Source organism: Rattus norvegicus, chromosome 18 (genome assembly GCF_036323735.1).
Source record: "Rattus norvegicus strain BN/NHsdMcwi chromosome 18, GRCr8, whole genome shotgun sequence".
NCBI classification, from domain to species: domain Eukaryota; kingdom Metazoa; phylum Chordata; class Mammalia; order Rodentia; family Muridae; genus Rattus; species Rattus norvegicus.
The window spans coordinates 50,853,000-50,871,400 of NC_086036.1; positions in this window are offsets into that span (position 1 = coordinate 50,853,000).

Here is an 18,401-nt window from a genome sequence, read left to right on the forward strand (position 1 = left end):
TTATTTCTCCAAATCCTTTCTCCTTTGTTCTGATTTAAGTACTGGGGCAAAAGCCTCTAAATATCTGTCTTATGTCAGTTCACCGAGTGTTAAACAACAATAAGAAACACAGGACAAAGCAATAGAAGCAGGACAGAAATTCTTTTCAGTATAGCCCAGGCTTCCATTTTCAGAATTCAGAGACTCGGCCATTTATTTCAGAATTCAGCTATGTATTCAACATAAAGCCCTATGCTTGAAGTCTACTTTTCACCATCATCGCTTGCCCATACCCTCTAACAATAGCTTACTGGACTGATCACACCCCTCAGCTGTGATGGGAGAGTTCTAGAGGCCAGCTCTGCTTGTCTACCATCTCTCAAGGTAAACTGATTGCTACTAGCATCTCATGGTAGCCTATACCCATTGGCAAGTTTGTTTCCTACATTCAGACTCTATGTGCCTATCCATGACAGCCATTGTCTTCTTTGAAGAAACCTGAGTCTTGGGCTCAAGGGAGGTGAGCATCCTTGGTTATTATGTAGTCATTCTGCACTCTTCAGCTCAGAGCTTACAATTGTCCTTCCACATACACTACACTTAGGCTTCGTACCGTCCTCTTCCACTTATTGGGTAACCATTCCTTACCAGTTAATGATACTTCATATTGAAATTTTGCTGAGGAAATGTCTGGTGAGGTTTCTGTCTCATTTGTACAATGACTGGAATATATACCATGCAAAGGTCAAGTGAGCCAAGGAAACACAGGTCTTGTAATGGGAAAGGGTGGAACAGTTTTAGAAACAGTGGTCACTGGATTTTAAGGAGGGGAGTTTACAAAATTTGTAGAGAAATGTTCTCAATTGAACACATAGTATATATGAAGGGAAATTTGGTGGGAATCTTGGTTTTTAAAAACACAGATAGGCCATGTGAATGTTCTTGTTTTAATCTCAGGTGTGTGATACGGGCTGCTTCAGAGTGTCCACAGCAGCTAACTGTGATTTGTCTAGTGCTCTGGCACGGGAATGATTTTGCCAGCTGACAATAGTTTGCATTTGGAATTCTGGATGCTCTTGAGAGAATATAAAATTGCCAGAGTCCCAAGAGGCTGCTGCTATTCCTCCACACCACCCACCGCTGCTGAGGGTTGCTGTTGTTGCAGTCGTGATCATGAGCAAAGAGAGAACAAGAAATTGGATATCCTAATGAGAAAGATTGAACTTGCTTCAAGGAACTTGATGCCCCTAATCAGCAGGAAGTACTTTAATGAGATAGACACCTTCTTCTTACCTTTTTTCTCTTTTACCTAGTTTTGTGTGGGGGTGGAGAAGGGGAGTAGGTAAAAAACCCAGTAAAGTAGCCAAAAATTACGGTACAAGTGATACCCAGATGTGGGTCTATGCAGAGTCAGGGACTTGGTTTCTAATGCAGAAGAGGAGAGGAAGCAGCAGGGGAAGAAGGGAGGAATATTGTTTCAGGATATCAGCAAAAAAATGTTACAGAAATGAAGTTGGGTTGGCCAGTGAGGAGTAGAAATCTGATGAGACTATGGTTGCCTGAAAGAGAGAGAAAGCTCTAGGAAAGGAAGCCTGCAGTGAGACCTTGTAGGTCCTATGCACTCCTGCTAGAGAACTTGGAGTCTAATCTTCAAGTGATAGGAAGCCACTGGGTTTTGAACATAGGAGCAACATGACCTGACTTGCATTTTTTTCAAGAATTCTATTTGACTTTTGTGTGGAAGAATCAAGTACATAATAAGGCTATTAAAGTAATTCATGCAAAGCAGAGCTTTGACCTAGATAAAGCAACTGAAATGGTGTGAAGTGTCATTTTCCTACACATTGGAGTGCTGTGATTTCCATATTGACTAGAAGAAATGCTATTAACTGAGATGAGAAGGAACATGGTTAAAGTTCCTAGGAGTCAAATATGTAGTTGGAGGGAGCTTCAGAAACAACTACATTTGGGAATCCTATTAACATTGCAAATGGGGCTATTTACTAGAAATTTTGTTAAATAAATTCAAAGGAAACCAGACTGGAGATGTTTATTTAGGTATGGTTAGTGTACCATAGTCATTTCACTGGGTTATGGTACTATTTGGTAGGAATAGGTAAGAGTACCCCGAGGCTGGAGCTCTGGATCACTTGAGTATTTGGACATTGACTTTATAAAGAAGCAACACGGAAGAACTGGATGGGAAAACTTAGCTAGCTAAGGGGAGAGTCAAAAGGAGAGGGAGCGGGACACATGACTCAGCACTTAAGAGCCCATGCTGGTTTTGCAATGAATCTAAATTTGTTTTCCAGCACACTCTGAAGATCTTATTTGTTATTCCAGATCCGGGGGTTCTTATATCACCTTTTCCCCTGTGTGACACTGAACTCATATGCACATAATCCCTACTCTACCCATCTAATTAGAAAAAAAAAAGATATCCTGGAAACAAAGAAGGCTGCAAGAAATTGTTGGTAATGTTGTCTATGACTTGATTCTGATGGAGTCAGAGGGGCTCAAGGGAGGTTTTATCCCAGAGTCTAGCAATATAGAAGTCTGTGGTGACCTTGGTAAAAACTGTTTCAAGGAATGATAGAGTTCTTATGGGTCGAGTTTAAAAAGGATTCCATGGAGGGAAGCAGAGTTGGCAGTTTCAGGAGGAAACAGTGGAAGGTGAGGGTTGCTGGGTAGATACATTTAATTATGATAAGATTTTGTATGATTTTGCAAGATAATGGTATTCTACTTGGGAAAACTGAAGATGCAAGAAAAAGAAAAAACACAGGGGACAGACATGAAAATGTCTAGGGAAATGCCGAGTACAGCTGATGGACATGCCTTGATTGTAGCAACAATGGTTCACCTGCAGATGTAGTAAATTATGTGGAGGAAGACAAGGGTATTCTTCAGGGAGAACATGGGGGGAGTTTTTCTTTTAACAGCTTCTACTTCCTTGGAGAAGATACGAGTGGTGTTGAGACTGAAAATTCGGAGATGCCAAAGTTTACTGGAAGTGTGCGATATGAAAACCGTACTTTGGGAAAACAGAAGGGTAAGTTGTCTAGAGAAATGTGTGGAATTTTGGTTATTTGAATCCACAAAAAAGAGTACGTCTTTGTCAATGAGAATAACCAGTGAAGGCAGCAACAGCCATTCTCCCATGGTCTCCTTCACTGTCCCAAAATGTGTGGAACAGCAAAGGTTCAGACCACAGCCTCTTAGAACAAAGACAGACGGCGCCATGAACACATAGCACAGCCAAGTAGAATGACCAAGAAGCCTACCAGAAGTTCCTTTCTAGCACCCACCATTGGCAAATGGAATAATAGACACTTGAAACACAAAGAACTTACATGTCTAGGTCAAGGAGATAAAGCAAAAATAATAGACAATGTCATTTTGTGTCCCATGTAAACTAAAGCATGTGAAGTACTACAAAAAAGTAGTATTTTCAGAAAATAATCACTTTTTCCGTGGTTGACTGGACTTTTTCACAAATATGAACTGAACTAGTATTTGTAATAGAATCAGTTTTTCCCCTTAATATACTTTCCCATGGAATTTGATGGCACCGTCTGCTGGCAATGCCCAAAGTCCTTAAAGGGAACAACTGAGGTTTTTTGTTCATTTGTTTTCTTTTCCCCATAGTAGATTACATGATGGAATGTGGATTGTGGGAGAAAAGTTTCATTTGCAAATTTATTCAACAACTATTAATGACTATTTAGTCTGCACTAATGCTTAAGGTCGAGGTGAAAAATAGTTCAAAGTCTGTCTTCTAGCCAGTATTCTTTCCTTGACTGAACATTGTCAATTGAGGAGAACCTACCAGTTGGGTTTTTCATGGAAAATTTACCTGAGAATGCAGTTAATAGAGAATTGTACTACAATACTGAGAAACATACACTAGTGTGTCAATTAGAGGCACTGAGTCAGGCCTTAGATTAAACCTATGCTTCAACTCACAGGTTACATATTCCTTAAGCCAATTTGGGTCAGATTTTCATTTATAAAAATACAAAATATCATATAAAAATCTTTCAATGCATACCTCCAGGTAGAATGGAAACCCTACTTTGTGTAAAGAATCTAGATAGAGGAGGATCTTTATGAAAACATCAAATAGGGAAGGAAGACTGTTGAAATTCAGATAGTAACATGATTTGAAAAGTTAGAAAGGTTTATAGAGAAAAAAGTCTCTCTCTCTCTCTCTCTCTCTCTCTCTCTCTCTTTCTGTCACTCTCTCTCTCTCTCTGCCTGTCTGTCTCTCTCTCCGTGTGTGTGTGTGTGTGTGTGTGTGTGTGTGTGTGTGTGTGTGTGTGTGTGTTTGGAGTGTGTGTGTTTAAGTATAGAGATGATGTCATACAGATTGTGAAATGAAGTCTTCTTAAGGACCTGACATTTGAGATGAGACCTTCGCAAGTGGGTGGAGCTTGGCAAAAATCAGGAAATGACTTTCCAACAGAGTTAAGTGCAAGTTCAAACTTCCTGAAGTCCAGGAGTGTTTGCTGCATTCAAACACCATCAAGAAAGCCACAGTCAATACTGACCATGTGCTAGATCACTAGGATTTGGTAAGAATTTATACTTTAATACCAGGGCACTGGGAAATCATTGTTTACTTTATAGGATAAGCATAAAGTTGTATGAGTTGTATTTAAAAATAATACTGTGTCTATATTTTGAAGAATGGATTGTAGTGAGATAAGTGGAAAAACAGCAGGAAAACTAGGCAAGAAGTCATCAATGCGAGTGAGGCATGTTGGGATGGTTCAGTGAGGATAGGGTAGGTGTCTAGGGTCAGGATGAGGTTTCAGTAGAGCCAGGAGAGCCTTTGGACAAAGTATGAGTGGAGGGGATGAGATGAACAGTGGGAGTCGAGGAACCTAAACTGAGTCCTGGTTTAAGTCAATAGATAAAACATGCTATTTCTCAATGAGGTGGAGAGTATGATGGGGAGAAACAAATGTCAAGACTGAAAATGGACTGGTAGAAAGACATCATAACTGCTGTTATATTGTGGAGGTTGAACTTCAAGCATTTCTTACTATAAAACAACAGATGTTGGAGCAGAAGAGATGCTCAGAGATCAATTTTGTTTAGTAGCCTTCTAGAATACTACAGTTTAGTTCCTAGTACCCTCACTGGGCAGCTCAAAATCACCTATAATTCTATTTCTAGATGATCAGATACCCTCCTCTGGTTTCCCTGGGTACCTTCACAAAGGCAACACACACACTTATCCACATACACATAGATAAAGATGAATGTAACAAACAAATCGAAATATCAGATGTTGAGTAGATTGTCAGATTTGTTAATATGGAACATGAAAAAGTGACCTAACTGAACATACGTGTTCCATTTCAAGCCATAAAATGTAATCAGATTCCCCAGGGTCAGGCGTTAATACAGAATAGGATCGCAGAGAAAGAGAGAGAGATGGTAGCGTTTAGAATCTAGACAGGAGAAAGACAAGTCAGAACAAGGGATAAAATGTAATTACCATGGAAGCTGTAGGAAACCAAGGCACTACTGACAGTCAAAAGATTAATAGAGACCCATACTTCAGGAAGAAAGTCTGTTTTAAGCCCTAAGCTTCATTGACTAGATTCCACAAGGACTGAGAATAGAATGATATTTTCCTGAGATGACTTTGAAAAGAGACGGATTGATAGAGTGCTGGGGGGGAGAGAGAGAGAGAGAGAGAGAGAGAGAGAGAGAGAGAGAGAGAGAGAGAGGAGAGACAGAGAGAAAGAGAGAGAGAGAGAGAGAGCAGAGACAGAGAGAAAGAGAGAGAGACAGAGAGAGAGAGCCAGAGAGAGAGAGAGAGAGAGAGAGAGAGAGAGAGAGAGAGAGAGAGAGAGAAAGAGAGAGAAAGAGAGACAGAGACAGAGACAGACAGAGAGACATGGGGACACAGATTATGGATGAGTCTTTCAGAGGAGTAGAGAATGAGGGTGGTCATTAGAGATGAATATGTATGAATGTCCTCGTGGAAAGGTTTCTTACAATGAGGAATGTGGACCATTGCTATGCCACTATCTTCACGGATACTCAGGATCAGCGAATCATCTACAGGGACACCTATATCTAAATGTATGGCATTCATTCTGATCAAGAACACAGCTAATGTGTCAGTTTAAAGGAGAATGGCCCTCAAAGGCTCATTTATTTGAATACTTGGTCCTCAGTTGCTGGGACTGTTTGGAAAGAACTTGGAGTGTGGCCCAGTTAGAGTAGGTGTGTCACTGGAGGTGGGCTTTGAGGTTTCAGAAGGCTTACACCCTTTCCAATTAGCTCTTTCTGTCTCTTGGTTATGTCCTAAGATGTGTGCTCACAGCTGCTGACCTAGCGCCATGTCTGCCTTTCTGCTGCTGTGACCAACACCATGATGGTCATGGTCTCACTCTCTGAAACTGTAAGTCCCAAACACATGTTTTCTTCTATAAGTTGCTTGATCATAGTGTCCTATGACAGCAATAAAATGAAGACAGCTAGCATATAGCAGGATTATGATTCAGTTGGCATTTTTGCTCAAGTCCATATTCCACCTGACATGTGAGGTTCTTCTATTTAGACTCTGCATGTGGTACACAGCACCGACAAGCAATATCAACTCCAAAGTATTTGCATCCACAATAGATCATTCCTTTATTGTGATTGTTCTGATGTTCAGGAAGCTAGCACACTTTTGCTACAGTGTCCATGAGTTTTACCTTCCATATTCATTAGAAGATAGGACCATCCATGACTAGGTATTGTAACTGAAACTGGGTTGACAACCCAGCATGTCAACAAGCAGCACAGGTGTTCTTAGGATAAAATCTGGAGAACACAAAGGTAGCTTAGCTAAGGACAGAAAATTTCAATTCGGATTTTATTTCGTTACCTAGCATAAGGGTCAAAACATAATCTCTAGCTCTGGATATTCAAACGAGTTTACTTATTTTTTCCCAGGAGTGATAAAAGCTACATGTATGCCACTCTTTGGAGTTTTATAGCTCTGTTTTCAGCATCCTTTGCTATAGTGGAAACAGGTACACGTTAAAGCAAACACTCCTGGGGTAGTGCTGTCATAATTCATTCATGGTTACTTGTCATTTGGAATTGTATTTTGAATATCTTTATTAATGTCTAACCTTTAAATTCAATGCCCTGTGTGCCTGTTTTCTGAGATATATTTTCTTCCTTTGTAAAATTAATTTAAATATTTATGAATTTTGAAAATTCCATTCCTTCACATTATTTGGTTGCATGTTGATGACCTTGAATTTGTCAGGGATCCTTGGCTGCTCTGTAGCATTGACTCCATCATTGCTTTTCAACCTAATATAGCAGTGGGTGCTAATAATCTAACCTCCCTCCTCTCTGTGGTCATGTGGAACTAAAGAACAGGCCAGGTTGTTCTTTCACTTTCAGTCCTATGGCTGAATTAGCAATCAGCAATTTTAATTTCCTATAGTATAAGGTTCTGGGCTCTTTGTGATATGTCAAACATTTCAAGTAGTTCATAAGTGTTTTGGTTTCGGGGGGATGGTGTAGCACTCCCTAATCTTACAAGAGTGTTTTGAAAATTAATAAGTTAATATCCATGAATACTTTGAAGATTAAAATACCCAGTGTAAATGGTCATTATTGTTTTATGCACACCAGGAGCCTAGCTGGGCAGGTGAATGTGATTCCAAGAGATGAAAGGATTATGTAACATAGAAAATTGTGGGTTAGTGCTGTCAGGGTTGGCAAACAAGTTCCTCGGGATCACAAATGTGGGAATTATTCTCAACAGAGCACGAATGTTCCCAGGCCGGGGATTAAGTCATCTTCTATAATCAAGGTTGGTTTCCAAAGTGTTCCAGTGAAGATGAATGTCGTTTAATAGCACCGAGTTTGATGATAAGGTTGATGAATTCGCAGGTAGAGATGAATGGAAGGAGAAGGGACACTTCCAGGACTCTGAGAAGCTAATGCTGCTGAAGAAGATTCTCCCAGCATGCCTGGATGATGGGTCATGGTGGTGCTGTGGTGATGTTAGTGGTGGTGGTGATGGTGGTGTGGGTGGTGCTGGTGCTGGTGGTGGTTGTGAGCACTCGCTGACTGGAATCATGCAAAGTTACTCTCAATGCACACTTCATAATTCTAGTCAAAATCAGGGCAAAATATACAACTTGAATGCAACGAGACGTGTATGCTAGGGAAGTAGAAAATAATGTAGCATATTTTTCATCCAAGAAGTTATCACTAGGAATATTTACCTATTTATTCTACTACTACTAATACTTGTAAAAACTTAAGGGGTTATTGAAACATGTTATGACTTAAACGTAAGATATAAATATACATAAATGACATGTTTTAGATAATTTTTATTAGCAAGGTATTTCCAAAAAAGATTTACAGAAAATTGAACTAATTGAACTGTTTTTGCTCTCTATTTTCTTGTTTATCTACCTTCAGTAGATATTGTTATTATAATGTAAATAATTATTTATAAGAAAGAAAACATAAATTACTATCAGTGTTCAAAGGGAGGAATATATCCAAAATAATAATCCTTGAGATGTATACAAAGCCTTTGTAAAATATCCAAAAGACATAATTATAAGATAGTTCCATTACCTCACGGTTTAGAATGCCTCTTAGCCTCACTTCACCTCCAAAACCATTTGGCCACATATTTGCCTCCTACTGGCCTCTCTGGGTGACTCTTCTTGGCTCCATATCGGATCCCAATAGAGCCTCTTTCTGTGCAGGTATCTGAAATTCTCTCCTTTTTCTTAAGCCAAGGCTTGTCATGCTGAGGATCTATTTCATACTCACTGGAGACACAAACCAGCCTATCATCAACTTAGTGCTCTGAGGATACAACCTTTGACCAGTGAAAAATGAGAGCCACTAGCTACCCTTTTTCCCCTTCTTCATCTGGCTGCACCATCCCGATGTGCATATGCCTCCCAGAAGATTGCAGGGAAAAAGCAATCCACTCTCAGCTCCTCTAAAATCCACTCTCTTCAGGTATAGAATTATAAGCTCTTTAGTTAGGATAGGTGGTAGAGTACTTTATCTAATTGACAAATATGATGGACTGTATGTTAATTGTATGTCATACTTTGTAATTCCCATAATTGTATGGTTATGCTCAATTTATGACTGAGAGAAGAGGCCCCCATTTTAATTTGGACAGTGAGATGTTGGGGGTTGTTTTTAATGCTTTAAATTAATCTGTCCTGCAAAATCAGGAATCTGAGTGTCTGAACACTGAAGGTCCTTGTCTCCAGTTGGTTTTTGACAGATCAATACAAAGCCAGCAGCCAATGGCTGTGCTGGTAGACTGAGGCGAGACCTTTAGACTTGTGTGGGCTAGGGACTGGAAGAGAGGAAGAAGGGAGACTTGCCATGATTTGGAGGGAGATGGATAAGATTTAGAGCAGCAGAAGGAAAATCATCGAAAATGTAGGTGAGAAAGGATGTGGCTTCTGGAAGGGCTACCCAGAGGCATCTTAAGCAGCAAAGATTAAGGGACCGCCAGAACAACAAATATAGAATTAGAGGGCATTAAGCCAGAGTACTAGAGGCAAGTGTGTGATAGATATGGGGAGGATTAGAACTGTCCAACCTTTGAGGTAATCAAGGCATATTAAAATCAACTGGCTGTGTGTGTGTGTCTGCATGTGCATGTGCATGTGTCTGTCTTTCTTTCTTTTTTTTTTTTTTTCTTTTCTTTTTTTTCAGAGCTGGGGACCGAACCCAGGGCCTTGAGCTTGCTAGGCAAACGCTCTACCACTGAGCTAAATCCCCAACCCCGTGTCTGTCTTTCATTTGTGAATCCATAGCTCTTGGGTGGCACTCATGTGGGACCCACTGGGAATACAATGTGATTTAACTATTTACTACAACAGATTGAAGCAGTTCCTTGGAGTGATTCCAATCTCTGTTTCTCAGGATACCAGCAGTCCAGTTCAGTAGTGTCAGGATGGCAAACACTAATCAGCAGTAGTGCTTCAATCTAGCAGAAATGGCCAGACCTCTGCAGAATCTGTACCAGTCAATTGGAGCCAGCGACCAGGATCAGTGGAGAAGTCATGCCTCTTCCAACTAAGCAAAATCAGCATTGCAAAGCTAGCTATGCAAGCAAGCTGTCACTGTCCATTGAGTCCCACTTATACTTTCTCCAAACATCATGTGTCCTCCCACAGGTCTTGTCTCAGCAATACACCACATGAGTCTGTATCACCTGACAGATCCAGAAATTTCCACTTCAGAATGCTGTTCAGTTGCAGTGTCTGCTAATCAGCATCTAATCTCCCTCTTCCCCTGGGAGAGCTGCTCCTTTATGACTCCTATTGAGGTTGGCCTCTCAGGTGTCTAAGGATCCTGCTGAATTGAGATGCAGAAGAGTCATATTTGTTCTTTCATTCATTCATTCATTCATTCATTCATTCATTCTCTCTCTCTCTCTCTCTCTCTGTGTGTGTGTGTGTGTGTGTGTGTGTGTGTGTGTGTGTGTGTATGCATGTATGTCAGAGGACAACTTGTGGGCAACAATAGTTCTCTCCTTCTATGGAGTACTGTGTACAGAGGCTTGAACTAAATCATCAGGCATAATGGCAGGCCCCTTTACTCAGTGAGCTGTTTCTCACTCCCTCCTACCCTAATACATGTTCTTGATGAGCAATCATATCAATTGGCTAAAAAGTAAGACTTCCAAGGTTTATAGGGAGGATCTTAGAAGACTTTGCATCTGTTACATGACAAGTTCCCCAGTGGAATTGATCTGACACCGAAGAATTTTAATTCAGAGTAATTGTCTATCACTCATACACTAGAGTAAAATTAAATAATGAAGTCTGTCAGCCTAGTTAGGCTGGCATTCCTTTCCACAAGGAAAAAAGGTGTTCTAGCCATATGGGAAGAAAATCTGAATATTAGACAATGGAATATAGTGGAACATTCATGAAAATTGAAGGGTTATTTTCCCGGTTTTTGTTTGTTTGTTTTTTGTTTTATTTTGTTTTTGTTTTTGCTTGCTGAGCTAATGAAAAAGAATGCAAGCAAAACAAAAATTCAAGTAAGTTTTTTTTTCTTCTAAATTTATAGTGGTGATTTGCATGTATCTCCATGTACCAGTTGCATGACTGCTACTGCTGCTGTTGATGCGATTTGAACCTGTATCAGTGCTCTTACCCACTGAGCCATTTCTCTAATCTCATTTTGTTTTTCTCAGTAAGAGCTACCAAGGCATGGAGCAAGCAAGTTTTCAGTTGAGTGGATTTTGTTCTCAGGTGAGTTGGGTCACAGCCTCCTGGTTTAAATTGAGAGTCTCCTGGAGAGATTTCTCAATTGAGTGGCATGAAGAGCATGCTCATAATTACAGGTGCTTGCCATTTCAACAATTAGAATTCCTTTCTTCAAATAAAAGCTTTGGGGCCTTTTTATGAGTTACTTATTAACATGCAAATACTCAAGGGAGACAGAGCAGCATGGATTCTTTTCAGATGATATGTTGAGGAAGATTCAATTTAATTTAGTTAATTTTACTTCATTTGGCTTCCTCTGAATTCATCTGATGCCCTACTAAGTGCTTTGGCTAGCTCTTCCCCATGGGGAGAAAAGATGACTCAGGTAAGTTTTAGGGTTTTGCAAACTTCTCATGGGGAGAGATAGTAAATGTCTGGAGTTTTGTAGGCTAGGTAAGCCCTGGTGCAAAAGTCAACTCTGTAGTTATAACCAGAAAGCAACATATACATCATCAATCATGGCTGTGTTCCAATAAAACTTGATCAATTAGCCTGTGAATACATGTTGAGCCCTAGGTGAGCTGCAAGTTTTAATAAAAAAAGAATTTACTTGATAGTCCTTATCAGAATATGCAGAATTTTAAGGTCACTAGACTAGAAGTCACTAGAATCTTGTGGAAAGTTTTAAGTAATGACCCTGCCTGGGTTGCTTACACAGGACTAGGGGTTCTTGTAGAACTGCTCTGGGGCATGCATGATATAGTACTGGGGTCCTTTATAGTGTTCCAGAAGGTACTAATACTCAACAAAATTCAGAGGTACTGACATGAGGCCATATGTGGGAAATACTCTTAGATGTATGGCATTCTCTTAGTCAATACAGGGTTGGCAAGTTGAGGAGTTAGGAGAGTGGCTCAGTGGATAAATTGCTTGCCACAGAGACAAGAGAAATGGGAGTTTGTATAGCTAGCACTTCCTTTAGAAAAATGTTTCTCTAGCACACCAATCTCCAGAACCACTGAGTGCATGCATGCATGCATGAATGAATGAATGAATGAATGAATGAATGAATAGATGGATGAATGAATAGATAGCAGGTGAACTTGATGGTATACCTATATGTAATCCCAGAGCTTGGGAGGCCGACACAGGGCAAACCTAGGGAAAATGGCCAGATAGAGTACAATACAAAAATTCCAGGTTTAGAGAGAGTCTACCTCTCTGAATAAATAGAGGATGAGAAAAATACTCAACATCAATCTTTATCTTTTAACTGTATATCCACACATATGAACATGTAAACATCCAGGCATGTACCACTTGCACATATACATGCATTAAAAAGGTAAGAAATTTTATTTACAGAAAGTTGTTACTATATTATAAGCTTGATCCTGCTTAGACTTGTAGACTCTTGCTGCTCCTGTCCCTGGGGTGGTCAGATTTATAATGCCTGTATTCAGATATGACTTGGCTGAGTTTTCCAATGAGGCCAAAGCATAGTGCCACAAACTGTGTGACCTTCAGCAAGAGAAGAAGCTGACTTGGTTCTTGAGGCAAAAAAGAAGCTTTAAGTCAGTAGGGCTCCCATCTCTTCAAAGGTTCCAGGGAAGAATTAATTCCACTCTTTGTTTCTGCCTGCTGAAGGGTACTGGCTACCCTTGGTGTTTCTGCCTTGAGAGTGCATTATTGTAATCTTTCTGCCATTACATGCAATTTTATCTACCACTCTCTCTGAGCCTGTATATGTATTATGCATATCTTCCTTTCTAAAAGGACACCAGTTATATTGTATTACAAACTCAGCCCACTCCAATGTGAGTTCATTCTGATTTATTTCTAATTGCATCTTCAAAGAACTCTTTTCAAATTACATTCGCTGACGCCCAACTCTAGGGATTGAACCTATTTTTATGGGGAACACATTTCAACCCTAAACTTCACCTCATGAAGTTTCCCCCCGTGTATGAAGAACAGAAGTAGCACGGAGCAGCATCAGACCTCAATCCAGAGGCAGATCACGGCCTCATCTGTGAAATGGGACTGAAAATTGGCAAGATTATGTTTAGTAGTCGTGGGAGAAAGCCTTTGAAATAAAAGAATTCTTTTAAAATGAAGTGGAAAGAGCAAAGGAAAACTAAACAAAATAAATTTAAAGTGTCAATATTGTTAAGCAATCTGGGTTTAATTTAGAGACAAGCCCACGGCCTCATTTGAAGTATGTACAGTGTAGTGAAATTCTAGTATAGAGGCCTGGGTTCTTGTTGTCTTCCTCTCTCCCTCCCCCTCTCCCTCTCTGCTCCCCCTCTTCCTCTCATTCCCTTTCCTCTACTCCTCCTCTTTCAGATAGTGTCTCATATAACCTAGCCTTGGCTAGCCTAAAACTTAATGTGTGGACCAGGCTGGCCTTGCACTTACAGTGGTCTTGCTGCTTCTGCCTCCCCAGTGCCACCACACCCAGTTGTACTTGTATTTAGTCATGAACTGCCAGCATTTTGGGTGTACACCAATGACCTCAGGAGAAGAATTTTGGATGGGACAAAAGTACCTATAGTTTCTAAGAAGGCATAAACAATTTGTTTTCAGTTTGCAATATGCAACAGAGGGGTAGCACTTCTGGCCAAGTCGTCTACCTCCTTCCAGTTTTTTTTTTTTAAACTACCTAATCATACAGCCACATGCTACTTCAAGTGCAGATGGTGCCTAGTCTTCAGAGGGAAATTTCTCAGGACAATAGAAAGTAGGAGAACTTGTGCTTCAGGTTGGGTAAGCCATTGTGTCGTCAGGGATAAAGTGGCAGTAAGGTGACACCTCTACACCAGAGATGGACTGTGGGACATTGCTGAATCAATATGTAAAGACCGTAGCCAAAGATGGATGGTCAATAATGCAAAGAGAGCGTGGGGAGGCGGGCTTGGCCTCTTAATTCTCTGCAATTCTAAGGTGACATTAGGACAGGATTTAGTCAGGGGAGATAAAAAGGGGAAAGAAAACCTGTGAGGATTCTAAAATGACACTGCAAGGAGCTAAGTAGTACCCAGGATGGAAGAAAATAAGACGCAGCCGAGACATCACAAAGCCGTGTCCCCTGTGTGTCATACTACCAAGCAGAAAACCTGTCCAAGATGACCAGCATTCAGTAGGTCAGCCTACTCTCGTCCAGCAAAGAGCCCTTCCAGAGAATAGGGTGGCAGGTGCTGTCAAGTAGGTCCCTGGTCACCTACAGTGCAGTTTCATTTGAGAAGAGTTTTTAAGTGGCATACGAACTTCTCTTTAGTGGGAGAACAGCAATAAAGCCAGGGTATTGTAGGCTATTGACTCTTCCTCTACAGAGAATTTGAAATTAGATCAAGGTCATGCTGGACTTCTCAAGGGCAGGGAAAAAACCCATTAATTCATTTTCACTTGTTTTTTCCCCCTCCCAACTTTTTGTTGATGCTGCCATCTTTGTCCTGTTGTATTGCCTGGTCACACTTTACAATTAGACACGGGTTTAGGAGGTGCATGCAGGGAAATTGAGGAATCAAAGGTTATGGAACTAAATTCTTCATGAAAGTAAGACCCAAAGTTATGCTAAATGAGATGATAAACAGTTGTTGAGTACACACATGTCTGGTTGCTGGTGTTGTTATCTTAGTCTGGGTTACTATTGTGATGAAGTGCCATGACCAAAGCAACTCTGGAAGGAAAGAGTTTCTTTGGCTTAAACTTTCACATCACAGTTCATGTCAAAAGAGATCAGGACAGAAACTCCAAGCACATCGGAACCTGGTGGGAATAGCTGATGCAGAGGCCATGTAGGGATGCTGCTCACTGGCTTGCTCCCCACGGTTTGCTCAGCCTGTTTTCTCATTGAACCTAGGACCACTTGTGCAGGAATGGTTCCATCCACATAGGGCTGGGCCCTCCCACATCAATAACTAATTTAAAAATACCCTCTAGTCTTGCCTATATCCTGATCTTATGGAGGCATTTTCTCAATTGAGGTTCCCTCCTCTCCAGTGACTCTAGTTTGTGCCAATTTGACATTAAGTAGCTAGCACAACACTGTCAATTTAATACACTTGGGGAGAGGAAGTTTCAGTTGAAGAACTGTCTCAATCAGATTGGGCAGTTCTGGAGCCTGTCATGCATTTCAATAGTTAACTAACTAACCAACTAACTAATTAATTAATGTATAGAGGGGCCGAGTCCAAGGGACGATGTACTTTCCCTAGGCAGGTGGACTGAGGATGTACAAGATGGGAAGTTGAAAAAGCCAGAGGAACGAACCAACAAGCAGGATTTCTATTGGGTCTCTGAGTTCTTGCCTCTGTGGTTTCTTCTTTGTTACAATGAGAACTGTAACCTGTAAACCCCTTCCTCTCTAAGTTACTTTTAGTCATGGTGTTTATCACAACCACAGAGAATCTGACTAGAACAGCACATGTGCATATGTGTGCATATGTGTGCATTTTGAGGTGGTGCTGGGTGTGTTTTGAGGCCTGTTACTAGGCAGAATGAGTCAGGATTTGGGATTCTCACACAGACACCAATCAGGAGCTGAGGTTGTGAGGTTTGATCACGACAACCTCTCTCCTCTTTTCCTCATCTCACTCTTTCGTGGGAGTTCAACCAGGAGTATATTAATTGCAGGGCAATTAAAACACCGTGTGTGAAAGGGAGAAATTAAAGGGTATGGCATTGGACTTGCAGGTCTGTTCAAAGCAAAGGTGAGCTGTCAGCCCTGAGGCAATCAGTAAAAATGAGGCCCAACTATTGCCAAGCAATAATGGTCCATAATTCTCATTTCCTTCTGTCCTAAAGTTTGGATGCACATCAGCCTATGAGAGCAGGAGATTGTGACAAGGGAGAGTTCTGTTTCATTTGCTTTTGTTTGGGATTCTCTTATTAACAGCTTTGGGTTGGGAAAGAGTCAAGTTGTCAGTGAGAAGTGAAGCAAATCCATCCATATGATTGATTAACATCTTAAATTGACGAACTGGCCTTGGATCAACCTGTCACCTGAGATGTAGAGGAAAGAAAGCTATGTCTAACTTACACGAGGAAGCTTTCATGGGGAACTTGATGCAGCCCTTGTTAAGATAATAACTCAGTTTTTGACTTTTTTAAACAACAACAAAAAATAATTTGTTGAACATTAACAGGAAAAAGGTGCTTTAGAGGGTTGAGGAAGAAAGATGGGCAGATCAAATAAAGAAGATGGTGGACTGGATAGAAATGATTTGCTAGGATCTCCAGGCAATAGACTGGGGAAAGTTAGGTAACAGCTATCAAGAAATAGGCAATGGTGCAAATTCCTCATCTAATCACAAAGTAAAATAGGAAACTAATGGAGCAAAGTGGGGGGATTATCCAGAACCTTATAACAGGGATTGGAAGGTTCGGGAGCCCCCTCCAAACCACACCTTGCTAGTGTGACTAGAGCAATTGTCAGACAGAAAGCCTCTGAAAATTAATGCCATGCTTTCAGTAACAAATGTTTTCCAAGAGAGACAGAAATGAAAGAGGGAAAAGAAAGCACAATTCTAGATGCTAGCATCAAGAGTGGAGAGAGACCACCAAGAACAGTCTCTCTACTCACTCAAGCCAAGCAGCAAGATGCCATTTAAAAAAGACCCTTAGGTTTTCTTTTAGCAGTGGCTATGTCAAAGTCAATGAGGTTTAAAAAGAACCTTGCTGAAGTAATGACATGGGCTCCCAGACCCTTCATGAATAACACTCTGAGAAAATTCAGAATGAGTGTCATGGAGTAAAATGTTGATTCTGAGCTGAGTGATAATCAGTCAGGTAGAAATCGAATCAAAGCTCAGAGTCCAATAGGGAATGGACAGCAGTTCCAAGAAGCAGGACTGAGATCAGGAGGGATAGGATCCTAGGAAAGAACCAGCATTCTTCTTTGGAAAGACTCCTGAAAAACTACTGGTGTGGCCAGCATTTATGACCCAACTAATGAAATATTACCACTTACAGCACCAACATCTGTGACCCAATCACATAAAGATTGTGCAGGAGTTTAACAGGGATCTAGGATCCCAAGAAAGAATGCAAAGAGTAGAGGCTGGAATTATCAAAAGAGAGTATTTCATTCTCAAGGAAGCACTGGGCATTGAGCCTGGTCCACACAATTCCACTGCAGCAGAGAAAAACAAAACTTCAACACTACTGTAACGTCATCCCTTTTAAACATAGTGAATAAAGAAAGCTTTCAACATAGCTCAACCAAGGGACTAATCCCAGATATACAAGTGCCAATATAAAAACACAATAAATATCAGGGGAGAAAATGCAAGGCAACATGACCCCTCTAAAAATTACTAATCTCATAGTAACAGCTTCGAATGAGAGTGAATTTGAAGTTCTATGCACGAGTTCACAAGAATAATAAAAGAAGAAGGGCAGCAATGATCTTCTCAATGTGTTCCAAAAGAGTATAAACAAACACATGAATAAATAAGAGAGTAGAAACAGGATGTGAAAACAGGGTTCCATAAAGACAGAGAAACAAGTGAAAACACCAAACAGAAATACTGAACACAAAATATGTATGGGTCCCAGGCAAAACTGAAAGGAAAGCTTCGACAGAATGCATTAGAGTAAGGAGAGACTCGAGGCTTAAGGACAGAGAAGAATCTAAGCTTTCAGACAGTGACAAAGATAAAAATTAAAAAGAAAGTACAAGCAGAGTATTAAAAATCTAAGGAACTCAATGAAAAGACTAAAGCAGTAAATCAGGAACACAGAAAATTTTGTACTAAAGGCATATAAAACATGTTCAATGAATTCTATCTTAAGTTTTCTCAAATCAGAGGAAACAGGTGCCCATCCTGATATAAGAGATACAAAAGGCATTTACAATATCAAACAAGGAAGACAGGAAAACAAGAAAAAAACCCAAACAAACAAAAACAAACAAACGAACAAACCTCTTTATGTAATATAGTTAAGCTATATAGAACCAAGAATGCATATAGAGAGCTATGAGAAAGATCCAGGATGCTACATATAAAGGTAAATCCATGAGAATCAGACCAGATTTCTAAATAGAAAGTTGAAAAACCTAGAGGACTTGGAAGAGTGTATTTCAAATTCTGAAAGAGCACAGCTGCCAAACTAGAGTACTATGCCGAGCAAAACTACCTGTCAAAATGAAAGAGAGAACTTTCCATGACAGTCTATCTGAGG